General features: G+C 41.9%; 1 long non-coding RNA gene across 1 annotated transcript in view; it reads left to right on the top strand.

The window, feature by feature from the left end:
* Positions 1-2,891: 2,891 nt before the first annotated feature.
* LOC142861854 (uncharacterized) overlaps positions 2,892-14,604 on the top strand; it is a 47,110-nt gene continuing 35,397 nt past the window's right edge. Inside the window, exon 1 of the long non-coding RNA XR_012912962.1 lies at positions 2,892-3,035. This is a non-coding gene — a long non-coding RNA (uncharacterized LOC142861854). The remainder of the gene's footprint in view (positions 3,036-14,604) is intronic.

The following is a 14,604-nucleotide window of genomic DNA, read 5'->3' as shown; positions in this document are numbered from 1 at the left end:
GTCAGAGATGCTCTTTTCTCAGTGAACAGCACTGTATCAACCAAAAAATTCTCCAAACTAAAAATCTGAGTGTCCTCTGTTAATTGATGTATATGTGCCACTTCCTGATACGTGTGTGTAGTTACTGAATGAATGAATCCCTGATTCTTCTCTCTGCCTGACCTACCTCACCCAAACAATACCTAAATCCTGTTGTTCCTAACTTCTTTTGTCTCCCAAACCTATCTTCTTTCCTCTATCCCCACAATTCAGGCTACAAACCTGTCTTGCTTGGATAAATGGAGCAACTTCCTACTTGGTCTCCCAGACCCCAGTCATTCCTCCTTCTAATCCATTGAATCCATCTTCTTAAAATGCAAATCTGATCAAGTCACTTCCTTGCTCAAAACTCTTCAGTGGCTCCAGATTGCCCTCTAAATTTTTAAAATGGCTTATAGTGAGGTCATTCCTGACCTGGCATTTTTTAGCTTTCCAAACTTTTCAGCTGACCCTGTCGACCTCACGCAGTGTAAACCAACAACACATCACGCCATGTGCTCTCTTACCTCTGGCTCTCAACTGCTCATTGTTTTCCTGACCCCTGGGACTAAAATGCCTGCTGTTTTGCCTTGGGACTTTTCTAGAGCACCCTTTCTTCCCCCTGCATTCCCTAACAAACTCCTACCTTACCTACACATCTCAGGTAGGTCCTAAATACTACTTCATCTGTGAAGTAGTTCCTGGCTCTGCTAATGTGTAGGTTAGGTTTCCCTCTTCTGTGTCTCCATTGCACACTCTGTGTATTTTACCAAAGCACTTGCCGCCTTGCACTGCGTTCGTTGGTTTGTTTGTCCGTAACATTTGCTAGATCGTTGGTTTGTTTGTCTGTAATCTTTGCTAGACTGATGCAGCTCTGTGAGGGCTTGAGGTATCTTTGCATCAGCCATCGTCTCGTAGGGAAAACAACCAACACCAGTGATTTTAGCAGAAGGAATCTAATACAAGGAATTGGGCGAGTAGGCACTGGAGGACCGAAAAGGCAAAGATGGCAGAGCTGAGGTGGCACAGGTATAGCAACCCCAGGAAGCAGCTACTGCCACACCGAGAACTGTGTAATGAAGGAAAGAAGTTGGGGTACTGGAACCCCAAAGTCTGCATGCAGAGTCCTGCAGCGCTGGGACCCAGGTCTCCAGGGAAAGGACGTTGCCCAGCTGGTGCCGATGCCTCAGTGCCTAGGACGGGGGCCCATTGGGTTTAGACGAGGGGACCCAGGGGCTCCGGGGTGCCAGCTGGCTGGAGCTGTTACCTCCTGGTGGGAGGCAGGGGGTGTTGGAGGCAGCGGTGGGAAGTGTGATGAGGCTGATTTGGGAGTGTGGGAAAACTGGAACTAACTGCCCCTATCTGGTAGAACCATTGCTGGAACAGCCCCAATGGAAGACATGGGTTTCCTCCCCTCCATCCAGGCTCCCTCTAGCGCCCCCTGTTGTCAAAGCTTCGCGGGAGCCTGCTGCCAGGATGTGTCTTGTAGGGTCCAAGACCCAGGGTCGCAAAGGGTGGGCGTGGGGCTGAGAGGTGAGCGTAACGCAGCACACTCCAGTTCACTGTGACTGGCACCTAGTAAGCACTTAGCAAATAATTATGAAATGAGTGAATGAATAAAAAATGAGCATCTAAGCCTCTGTCGCAGAAACTGACCAAAGTGACCAGGGAGAGGTACCAATGAAGGGGAGGGAAGCTCTGAAATTCCCTTAGGGCAGAAACCAGGGAACGGTACTAAGCACACGTGTACCAGCCAGTTACTGCTCATCGTTACTGCTGGATTGAGGGCAGGCCCCGCTGAGTCAGAAAAGCCCAGCTGAGATCCCATCAGTGCAGACCAGAGAGAGGTGGTGGGAGAAGTCTGTGTGGCCCTTCTGTGTCAACAGCACCCCCAGACCGTGCTGGAGGGTTATCGAGGAAGCCCATGGTCCAGGTTTTCTCTGACACAGCCCAGACCTTCTCTGGTATCTATGGATGCTGAGTGAGCCAGGAGTTCACAGAGATGTTGGGTGAGCCCTGATAAAAGAGCAAAGCAGGAGACCTTTGGGGATCACTCTATTGACAGCCATGTCTTCACCTTGAACTAGTGAAAACAACTACAGAAAGCAGAGCTTTTAGCTAAAGTAACGGGCTCACTTCAAACTGAGTGCTTTCAGAATCAGAGGGACAACACCAGCCCCCAAGGAGCAGAGAGGAGACAAAACCACAGGTGTCCACATGACAGAGCTCATCCCAATAGAAAAGCTTACGGAGAAAGCTTGTTCACGGGGCTGGAGTTCCAATGAACACAAAGAAAAAAAATCATATAAGTCAATTCTTTTGGTGGAAATGTCATGACCTCAGGTCCCTTCCCTCTCTCTCTCAGGACAGGACAGATAAATAAGAGAGGGTTTATAGGGGGTCCCACCATTCAGTTTAGTGGAAATGATTTGTCTGCCTTGATCTGAACAAAGTGAAGGAACAGGACATAGCCAGGCAAACAAAAACAACATGTAACTTACTTTAGTACAGGTGGTCCCCAGGTTGCGGATGAGATAACGTTCTTGAGAACATCTTTACATTAAATTTTTGTGTAACTCAGATCCCTGATGAACAGCACATATACAGTAACAGTAATAATAATAGCAATAATACTATAATGGCTCATATGTGGTAGTCATAATACAATGCAATGCTGTAATAATAGTAAAAATACCTCTGTACTGTAATAATAAGTCACAGAAACTATTGTGCTCTTTCTTTTAATTCAAACAAACAGAACATAAAAACAAACTTATGCAGGAAGTTTAGATAGGGGATAGGAGAAATTTCAAAAACGAATATTAAAGATTAACACCTGATGTGTCAATGTCTTGCTCACTGCAAAGGGGCATTTCTGAGGCAAGAAGGCAGCTGCCATTAATGGGAAGATGATGGTGGAGACGGTGCTGGAGAGGATGAAGTGGGTGCCGGGGAATCAGGATTTGATTCTGTTGTAGAGGATGGAGCTGACCGCTGAAGCCAATTTCTGGAAAGAGGTATCGAGGGTTGTCTACACAGCCTTTTTCTTTCTTTCTTTTTTTTTTTTTTTGTCATCATAAATGGCCTTGTGGCAGCTGATATTCTCACCAACTGGGCAGTAAATCTTTGTAAACTGCTCAATGTTAGGATCTTGGTCCTGAAGCTTAACAAATCCTGCTTCAGTGAGACGAAAGGCTTCAGATCATTCTTTGGTGATGAGCTTTCTTGGCTCTGGACCTTTCGATTCTTCGTGTGCTTGTGTTTCTGTCAGCTGCTTCTCTATCTAGCTATGACACTAGCAGTGAGCATAAAGATGCTGGGCCGAGGAGCCCACTTATGCCATGTGAATTTGTTTACATCCAAGGAACAAACTAGTTCCCAAATTAATGATGTAATTATTTAATTATAAATTATCCTTATTGGGAGCCTTGGGGGCCCATTCATAAGTACAGAACCCATAAGTCAGGTCATAAGTCAGTAACCCGAGGGCTGCTTGTATATAAAACATTAAAGAAAGAAATGAACAAGCTACGCAAACAACAAAGGAGGAATCACTGAAACATTTACCGTAAGGAACCGCAAAATGTTTACACTTTGCCTACTTAGGATTTTTTTAAAAGTGGAAACAAGATGACAAGATAGTAGGTTAAGAATAAAAGTGTTATGGAACGTTTAAAGAAAAGGTAATATAGATACAGTTTCACTTCAGCATTTATAGCAGGAATTAGGAGCAAAAATAAAAATAATCAGAGCTGCCAAAATTGAATTATATGATATAGATTATTTTGATAAAAATCATCCATAATCCAGAGAAAGAGAATAAAGAGAAGGACACAATGGAAATTATATTATTAGATGAAGGGTAGGCAGTGGAGATTCAATAATATGGATAATCAGCATTCTTGAAAAAGAGGACAAAATAAAAGAAACAAAAACATTTTCAAAGATATATGACAAGAAAAATTTCTAGAGTTTAGGAAAGGTCTGAATTAAAAGAATTCACCAATTGTTGGGCAAAATTAACCAAAAGAAACAGACTAGTGATATTCCAGTCATGTACTATATTCATATGTTAGCATATTCTAGATACTTGTCATATCATGGTGACAATATTATTTCAAGAACAAAAAACCCTACTGTCATCTAGATAGAATGAACACGTCACCTCCAAAGAAAAAGCAATGGGTCCAACTTCAAATGTTTTTTTTTAATGTTAAATGCCAGAAAATACTAAGAAATGTTTAGAAAATTTTGAGAGGAAAATGTTGAGACACAAGAATGCTCCTGCGTGCAAAGCTGCTATTTCCAGGTGGAAGGATGCAGCCGCATACCAACATGGAGGGTATATAACCAATGTACTTGTCCTTACAAATCTCCTCAGGTGGGTAATGAGCCAGGGAGAGAGGGATGAAGCATGCACGGCTGATAAATAGGGTCGTGAGGGTGCAAAGAACTTGCCTAGGGGAGCTTGTCTTAGCCCATTCTGGCTACTATAACAAAATTCCCCAGGCTGGGTGGTTTATAAACCGCAGAAACTTACTTCTCACAGTTCTGGAAGTCGGGAAGTTCACGATCAAGGTGACAGCAGCCAGTGTGTGGTGAGGGCCCCTTCCTGGTGTGTCCTCACATGGTGGAAGGGGAGAACTCTGGACTCTTCAGCCCCTCATAAGGACATCCATAAGGGACCCACTTTCATGACCTAGTCACTCCCAAAGGCCCCACCTCCTACAACCATCATCACATTGGGGATTAGAGTTTCAGCATGTGGATTTTTTTGGGGGGGACACAAACATTCAGGCCATAGTAGAACTAAATTAATAACATATAAATCATGTCTAAATAATTGGAGTAAATGTGATTACAAAAACAATGCAAGTGATAAAATTATTGAAAGAAACAATAAAGTAATTATAATAATAGAACAAGACCAAGATTTCTAAAACCCTGATAGGTACAGCAGAGGCAGGAGGCTAGGGGAGGTAAAAGAAAGGAAAGAGGCTCCATTCTTCCGACAAGGAGTAGTTGATAGTGACTGTTGCATTATTGAAGTTGAAACTTCAGGAAATTTGTGTTTTAAATACGTTCTTTAAAGACTTAGAAGTGACTACCAGTAGAACTAAAATAGTGTGCTTTCAACATGACTCCAGGAACATTAAATGAAAGACCATGCAGATGACATCTAGGAAGTGCTTTTCAATCCATACTGTACATGCAAATCACCCGGGGGCTTGTTAAATTGCAGATTTGAATTTACTCGATGTGGAGTGGAGCCTGAGACTCTGCATTTCTAACTAGCTCCCAGGTGATGCTGCTGCTGTTGGCCTACAGCCTCCCTTGTAGAAGAACGAGAAGACAGCAGTGGGACCACACACCCCTAAGTTCTGCAAACCCTGTTCATAGAAGCTTCCAACACACTAGACTTCTCAGCATACTCAAACACTCTTGCAGCTTTCTACCTCTATGCCTTTAGCCACCCTGCACCTCCTATCAGGAATGCCCTGCCCCCAACCCTCACTGTCAACACTCTACCAGGCCACCTAAGGCAAGGACTGCTCAAATTGTGCTTGCTCTGTCAGGCTAAATAATCGTTCCTCTCACTTTACCCTTGTCTTATGGAACTACTCATATTCTACCACACTGCAAGCTGTCTGTGTACATGTTGCAGTTCCCTTGTAGAAGGGTAAGAATCTCAAGGTAGGAAGCCTGATCTACTTCATGCTATTTACACATAATACTGAAAACATGGCCTTATTTATAGTCATTGCTCCAATGAATCAAGTCGAGTTCACTTAATTGAGAAATAAATGCACACTGGCATTGGCTAGAGAACTATCTGGAAGCAGGGAAAATTAGAAAGTTGCTTCTGAAGTAGTACCTTTTTCAGCAGTTTGATCTGTTGTCTGTAAGCTGTCTGAGCAATGGTCAGGAGACTAACTACAGGCAGCCTGCCCTGTGTAGCCAAACCATGCAACTCGGCAACAGGCAAAATGTAGGAGAAAAAAGCATTCTGTTGATTAACTTAATTCTTCATCTTTAAGCCATTTGTTTTGGTTTGATATATATGTACACAATAAATAGCAATCCACAAAGAATTAATTTCCATAAAATTTATGAGTAATTTCTTTTATTTCCTTAATAACACATTTTCATTTTTCTTTGTTCAATTTCTGGGGCAAATCTAAGCCCAGATTTAAAAAAGAGCTGAAAAGTGAAAACATATACCCAAAAATATAAAAGTCATTCAAATGAATTCAAAGTTTGTTTTAATCACGTTTCATCAGACTACTTATGGGGAAGAATGCTATTATATTAACAGATGACAGGAAAATGCTATTCAACTTCTTTTTGATCCTTTCTTCTCCATTAGGAAAATTATCTTCAAATAAGGAAGGCTAGACTAAGCATGCATATGAAATATGTAGAGCCCCAGGTAGGAAGAAATCTAGTTAGAGAGCTCCTTGCTGGAGTTAACGAATTTAAGGGGCCTGAGCCTGATAGAGCGAAGCCTCCAAAGCTAATGTCAGGTGCAGATGTAACTGAAGACTCGGTTTCTTCCCTGGGAAGTTATGAAGATGGGAAGAATGGGAAGACACTGGCCTGATTTTTTTAAGTGGGAGAAATGTGGATTCTTCAAAATAGAAATTTGCTCCCTGGCAAAATTCCAGAATGAGTTAATTAAAAGTAATCCATTCATTGCATAAAAATTCTTCATAAGCTTTTGTAGAGAAATTGGCAGTCACTGGGAATTAGAATAGGATCACCTAGAATCATGCAAAACAAATGTCAGTTTCCTCTGCATAGGATCGCTGGTCTGGAAAATCAAGGAACTGAAAGATCAAGTATCTGTTATCCCAACAGGAGATGTAGCATAGATTTTATTGTGTTCTTTTGGTGCTAATAACCTTAACCAAGTTCACTTTAGTTAACGGAGCAGAATGTAATAGTTAATGTCAGAATAGAAGTCTCCAGTAACCTGCCACAAGGCTCTGTTTTTGTTAAAATTATATTTAATTTTTATGGGTACAAAATAGTTGTATATATTTAGAGGGAGGGTTCTGTTTTTTACCCTCTCCCCATAAATTTGGGTGCCCACCCCCCAACTCCCCACTCTTGGCCCTGGCCTTCATAACTTTGAGCCATCCTTTAGTTCTCAGTGTAAATATTCATTCTCTTACTATGCCCCTCCCACAATTGCTTATGCCCCCTGTCTATATGCTTTCATTACATTATGCAATGTCTGGAGAACATGGGCCTTGCAAACCTTTTCCAATTTTGAAGATTCCTTTTCTTTATAAGATACCTTCAGTGATATCTTAAAAATTCCTCTTTTATACAAAGTGGGATGATCAACTGCTCTGATCTGCTCAGAATTGATGGATTTCCCAGGATAAGAGACAAATGTTCAGCACTAAAACCAGGAAAGTCCTGGGTGAATTGGGACAAATTTGTTACCCTAATATGAAGAATGGCTGTCTCCTTCCTCACTGGCCCCCAAACTTTGCCTGTCTCCTTCCTATTTGGACTGAGCAAGCTCAGCGCCAAGACAGCTGGGCAGAAGAAGTACCACTTGCCACCAGGGGCAGCTTTTTTTTTTTTTTTTTTTTTTTTTGAGACAGAGTCTCACTTTGTTGCCCAGGCTAGAGTGAGTGCCGTGGCGTCAGCCTGGCTCACAGCAACCTCAATCTCCGGGGCTCAGCGATCCTACTGCCTCAGCCTCCCGAGTAGCTGGGACTACAGGCATGCACCACCATGCCCGGCTAATTTTTTGTATATATATCTTTAGTTGGTCAATTAACTTATTTCTATTTTTGGTAGAGACAGGGTCTCGCTCAGGCTGGTTTCGAACTCCTGACCTTGAGCAATCCGCCCGCCTCGGCCTCCCAAAGTGCTAGGATTACAGGCGTGAGCCACCACGCCCGGCAGGGGCAGCTTTTGATACACCATAGACTGTAGTCTATAATTTGCCTCCAGTGTAAAGTGTCCTGAAACAAGGTGTCCCTTCCTCTGTTAAATCTAAGTATGTGCTGTTGGGTTGAGTTACAGTGAAAGACACCTATCAATGATACCAAATAATGGAGGTGGAGATTCAGGGTAGATCCTGCTCTTTTGCCAGGCTGGTCTAAAAGAATTTCAATTTAAAGATGTCCAGTTGGATTAGTAGATTCAGAATGTGGAAAGCACTGATTTTGAGTTTCTAAGCGGAAGTCAGTTCTTACATATCAGGACTCATTAGAATAGAATCTCATAAAGGCAGTAGCAGAATATTCCTCACCGGCAGCTTCTATCATGGGAAAACTATAGTCCTTATCCCCTGGTAAGCTTGTAAAGTTCAAGTTCTCCTTCTGGTAAAGTTATATTATATATTAGGACTGTACCAAGGACAGGAGTTACGAGAGCTGGGACTGGGAGTAGAAAAGAGAGCTGAGAAAGTAAAATTCAAGTTGAGAATCAAAGAGATGTAGTGAAATGTGAGTCCACTGTAGGCACAAGGCAGGAAGGAGGCAGAGGACAGCCCTAGGGACATCAGCCAAGAGGACTCAGGAAGGAGACAGGGTGTGGAAGGAGCTCCTGGCAGGTGGGTGTATGAGGTGTGGACAAGGTGATCTTCAAGGTCATGAGTGGGTCCTGACATCATCACTCACCCAGATCCCCTTTCTTGAGTGAAGTAGGATGAAGAGGGCTGAGGAGAAGGCTTGATGGTGCAAGGCAGCAGCCTGGGTCTGGGAAGCAGGTTGCCATATTGATATTTAAAACCATATCCTTCCAAAGAGACTAGCCCTGAGGGTTGTCTTAAGCACTGCTTCAAGACACTGAATATATCTCTGAGACTTACAAGATCCACAGTTAATCAAAAGGTTGCTAGGACATAGGGAGAAAGGTATGGTCTCAAAGATTTGAGTGGCCATGCATAATGTGGATTATTAAGCTTAGAAGGGAGCAATGAGAATTACATAGACCAAGCAGCATCACTGGTTAACTCTACTAACCAAAATATGTTTTGAAGACAGACTTCTACACGGCAGTCCCAAATATGGATAAAGTTTTAGAGGCACAGGTGGTCTAATTTTGCAGAGACATGCCCCACAAAAAGCAAATGAAAACAATAATCAGACAGGATGATGTTGGGCTTTCGAATATCTATAAATTTTTATTTGCAAAACATCTAAAGCCAATGGCAAAATTTTAACGTTTGTCAACTATCAGCAATGAGTACATGGATGTATGTTATATTGTTTTGTGCACTCTTCTGTGTGTTTGAAATGCCCTATAATAAACCACTTTTTAAAAATTAAAAACAAAAAATATATGCCCCATGCCTTTATCTCTGACAGTTGAAATCAAAGCGATCAGGTAATGGCCACAGATGGCAACAACCTTCTCCTTCCTATTCAGAATTTTAAATTTTTATTGTGCCAGCTGTCAGAAAATGAACTGTGAAATTCTTACAAAGATTGGGATAAATTGGCAAGTCTTATCTTTTTCAACCTTGGGAATTTGCCTGGTTCATATGATATTTTTTCTTGTTTTATTGGTTTTAATTTATTATAATTCCTGAAAAACTTGATGTAACTTATCTTTCTAAGGTCATTCCCTTGCTAATGCAAATTTGGCATGGCTATATCTTATATCTTATGTCTTGTCTCATGACCATTTAAGCTTTATTTGTCATAGTTATTCCATGGAAGAAGTTATTATTTGTTGGGAACTGATAGGTTAAGTGGCAAGTCCGATGATAAGTATCTTGGCATCACTAAAGAATGGAGTGATTGCTTCCCTATATGACAAATATGATTTCCATATACGTCAAGTATATTGTGTATCAAATATAGAACTTGATATAACTTTATTATGAAAAACAAAAAAGCAGATAAAGAAGCAAACTCTAGAAAGATCTGAGCCCAGCTTTCAGACCTGGTGAGGTCAAATTCTGCAATGCAGTTGTCCAGGGCATAAATCCAGAAAGTGAGGTGAAAGGGATTCTATCAGTTAGGAATAGCTTTGGTTGGCAAGTAACAGAAAGCCCAGTTTGCAGAGGCTTAAACATAAAGACATTTAGGTATCTCACAGAGCACAGAGTCTGTAGGTGAGCATCCCATGACTAGGTCAGCTGTCCAACCATCTCAACAAGGCTAAAACTCTTTCCACTCCTCTGCTCTGCCAACCCCAATATGGCAGCTGCCATTTTCATGGCTCCAAGATGATTGATGCAGCTATGAGCATCATGATGCAGGGGCTGGCAGAGATTGAAAGAGGTAATATAGGAGAAACAAAAAAAGATCTTTTCCTCCAATGGCTTTCTTTTTTGAACAACCAGAGGAATAACTTTTCCAGAACCTTCCAAACAGGCTTGATTCAAGATTCAAGCCTGGGCTTGGTACCTCACAACCCCAAGAACATTCAGGCTCTTTCACCAAAAAATGAGCGTGGAAGAAGAGCTGTGAAATTGGCAATGAAGATGGTTTTTCATATTGGTGCCTAGGATCCTCACTTTTGGGCTATAAACTAAATAAATTGCCTTAAGCATTGTATAGCTCAGGTTACTTTCTGACTAGGGAACGGCAATAACCTTCTTGAGTTGATTTTGAAACCTACGGTGAATAAAACAACCAATGATATTTTTGTCAACAAAGCTATTTAAGAACCTCACAGAATAATGAATTTCAGTGTTTGCAGACTTGTTAACCTTTATTGGTTTTTCAAATATGGCCCCTTCTGACTGGAATCAGAGTACAGTTTATTCTATTTTCAAAAGAAGCAAAACTCTATGCTCCTTAAATTGTAGATCTATTAGTTTGCTGTGCAATCCATCAACATTGTGCTCTCGTGACTTGCTTAACAAATTGCAAATGTGGGTTTCTGAGTTCAAAGTTTTACAAGAGCTGTGGTTGGGCTTAAGACATGGCTGATCTCTCATGGCCAGTTGTTATGATCCACCACCTCCTAGAATGAACAACCAGGAAACTAGCAGATGATTAATAACTTCAATTGCTCTTCACCTTTGCTCTAAGAAGAGGAACAAGTTGTATCTTCTCAATTAGGCTGAACCACATTCCCCAGCACTAGTTTTCCGGCATGTTTCTGGTTAGGATAAGCCACGGGAAGAGCCCTTGGATAGACTCTGGTGAAGTTGACAGAGAACCTCAGTTGTAACCTGCCAAGGGAATTAGAGCTGACCCATGCATTCTTTTGTTGCTTGTCTAATTGACAAAGGAAAATTGTATACAAGTTCATAGTGTACAATGTGATGTTTTGATGGAGTATACATTGTGAAATGTTTAAATCAAGCTAATTAAAATCTCCATCACCCATATATTTATCATTTTTGTGATGAGAACACTTAAAATCTGCTCCCTTGTATCCATTTATTATTAACTGTAGTTACTATGTTGTACACTAGATCTCCCGAATGTGTTCCTTCTGTCTGGCTGAAACTTCCTACTCTTTGACCAACATCTCCCCTTGCCCCCAACCTTGCCCCGAGTCCTTGGTAACTGCCATTCTACTCTCTGTTTTCATGATTTCAACTTTTGCAGATTCCGTGCATGAGTGAGAATGGGTAGCATTTGTCTTTCTGGGCTTGGCTTATTTCACTTAGCATAATGGCCGCCAGCTTCACTCATGTTATTGCAAATGACAAGATGTCAGCCTTTTTAAGGCTGAGTAGTATTCCATTGAACGTATATACCACATTTTCTTTTATCTAAGACTGAATCATACACCCTTTCATGAATACCGATTGAATGCCTTGTTGTGTGTGTGCACAGGACCGTGATAGTGGTGAAGTCTTTTGACGTACACTTGGAGATTTTCAGGTGTAAATTGGGGATATATTTGGTCTTACTTCTTTTGAATTTATTTCTCTTTGATCTGATACCACTCTTGGTGTATCAATCAGGGATCAATTGGAGAAACAGAACCACTCAGATGGATATAATTACATATATGTGTGTATATATATAGATACATATACATAAGATAGATAAGTGTAGTTATATATGTATATAGAGAGATTCATATTCATGAGATATATACAGCCAGAATTTGACCTTATCCAACTGTGGATGCTGGTTAACCTGTCACCGCAAGGATGCATCTTCCTATTTAGTGCAGGAGCTTGCAGTCCAAAGGGAAGGCATTTGAGAAAAAAAGATGGACATAAAACAGAGAAAAGTAAGAGTGCATAACCCACAAACATGAGCTGGGCCACGAGGATGGGCTGAAATCCACATCAGTTCTTGCTGCCTCTGACCTCGGTGTGGGTGGCCTGCAGAAGCCAGACTCTTCATCATATTACCGAACACACTCACGCCTGGCCAGGGGAGGGCAGGGCGGGTTCAGACGGGTCAGCCACCTCACACCCACCAATGAGGTGACTCAGCAGAGCAGCGACAGCATCTGTCAGCTGTGAGAGGGCTGCCACTTCTCTTCGCCTCTCAAATCTCCACCCCCCCCCAATCCCTCTGGGACACCCCCCTAACAGGAAACATTCAGGAAAAGGAATTCTGGAAAACGTGATCCAGGCTAGTCAAGGTGGCATGTCGCAAAGGCTCCACACTTAGCGAGCCAGAAGAACACATCTCCATCACAGAGGACAGAAAGAACCAATTTTGTCAAATAAAGAATGCCCTAAATGGATCATTGTCCCTCCTAGCTATTTTATTTTTCTCTAAAAACAAGGGCTGCAGACTAGCAGTTCAAAATAGCTAATATTTAGTGCATGCTCTTTAGGTGCCGGGCATCAGACTAAACACTTAATATGTACTAACCTCCTAGCTGGCCTCCCTACACCCCCCTTGTCCCTCTACAGTCCACCCGGCACAGAGTGGCTAAAACACCATCAGATCATGGGACTCCACTGAGCAATCCCCCCATGGCCTCCCTTCATGCACGGAATAAAATCTCAGGTCCTGACCCGGCGCCATGAGCACTGGTCCCTGTGTTCTTCTCACATCTCCTGCCTTTCCATTATCACCCACCCCCTCTTCTGGCTGCTACTTAACACACGAGGCTCTTTGTTGTTGTTGTTCCCTTTGCTCAGATGGCTCTTCCCTAATATCTTTCTTTTCATCTTTCAAATCTCTTTTGAAATAGGACTTTTTCAGAGAGGGATTCCCTGATGAAACATATCCTCAAAGTGCACACGCACTCACACACACATCGTTGACTTTAGCCCCATAGCATGCATTATTCCCTTGATAGAAAGTGTCACTGTCTGAAATATGACCTCGTTTCCTTGTCTCCTGTCTCCAGCCCCACTAGCAGGTGAGCATCCTAAGGAGAGAGACTTAGTAGCCACCCATCGCTGGGACAGGTCCTGCACCTCATGTGTCTCAATAAATATTTGTCGAATGAATGAATCTGTGATCAATCTTCACAACAATACTCTAAGGCGGACGTTGACGGCCCTGAAATCTCACAGAGGAGGAAATGGAGAATCAAAAAGATGAGGTCAATTTCTCCAGAAGTTAAGCTGGGGAGCAGCAGAGATGGGAGGCGGCCCCTTTTCTCTGTCCTGCCTCTCAGCCAAGATGAAAAGCCATTCTAAACTACAGCTGAAGTTATTCGATTATTCTAAAACTAAAGTTATCCACATGATAAATATTGCCTAACTTTTTACTGGTTCAAAAATTACTATTTCTTATAAAAGGCTACTCCATTTGGTCACCCGTCTGGTTAATCTTTGAGGTTACCTAGCCCTCCCACCTAAATATTGCCTAACTTTTTACTGGTTCAAAAATAACTATTTCTTTAAAAGGCTACTCCATTTGGTCACCCGTCTGGTTAATCTTTGAGGTTACCTAGCCCTCCCACCCCCACCAATGCAAATGCTAAATATAATTGCCCAGAGGTAGATGCCCTCAGGCTGTGTGTTTTGCTAAGAAGGGTGTCTGATTTTTCCTGCCTTGAACATCCTTGATACAACTCTGTCTTTAATCTTATTTCTCTTTCTCTTTTATATTTTGGTTTAAATTTATTCTATCTTGTTGCATTTTATGTGTCATTTCAGCCCACCTTAAATCCTCCCTAGTATAAAGTGAGCATAAATAACATAAATAATTAAAGGAGAATACCTGAGGGATGCTCTTGAGATGCATTATTCTGACTAGCACTAACATTCAATGTGGGTAAAATAATGAGATAAAATTTGAGTTCCAGCAGTAAGAAGCCAGAGGGTAGCCATTAAAAGTGACGATCACAAAGACTGAAACCCCAACAATGCTACGGGATAATGTGTGTGGGAAAGCTGGGGAAACCTTACATATTCAGTACCTGTTAGAGTCATTTACAAATCCACAAGCAAGGAAATACAAATGTACTCCATTTTGTGCAAATAGGACCTAGGCAAATTGGAAATATTGTGATATATAAATGCAGTTCCTCACTTTATAAATCAAACTTCATGTTTATTCCACCTTTTTTTTTTTGAGTCAGAGTCTCACTCTGTTGCCCAGGCTAGAGTGCCGTGGCGTCACCCTTGCTCGCAGCAACCTCAAACTCCTGGGCTCAAGCAATCCTCCTGCCTCAGCCTCCCGAGTAGCTGGGACTACAGGCATGCGCCTCCATGCCCGGCTAATTTTTTCTATT

The sequence above is a fragment of the Microcebus murinus genome, chromosome 18, assembly GCF_040939455.1.
Source record: "Microcebus murinus isolate Inina chromosome 18, M.murinus_Inina_mat1.0, whole genome shotgun sequence".
NCBI classification, from domain to species: domain Eukaryota; kingdom Metazoa; phylum Chordata; class Mammalia; order Primates; family Cheirogaleidae; genus Microcebus; species Microcebus murinus.
The sequence above is the reverse complement of the archived record's forward strand: the minus strand, read 5'-3'. Positions and strand labels throughout refer to the sequence as shown.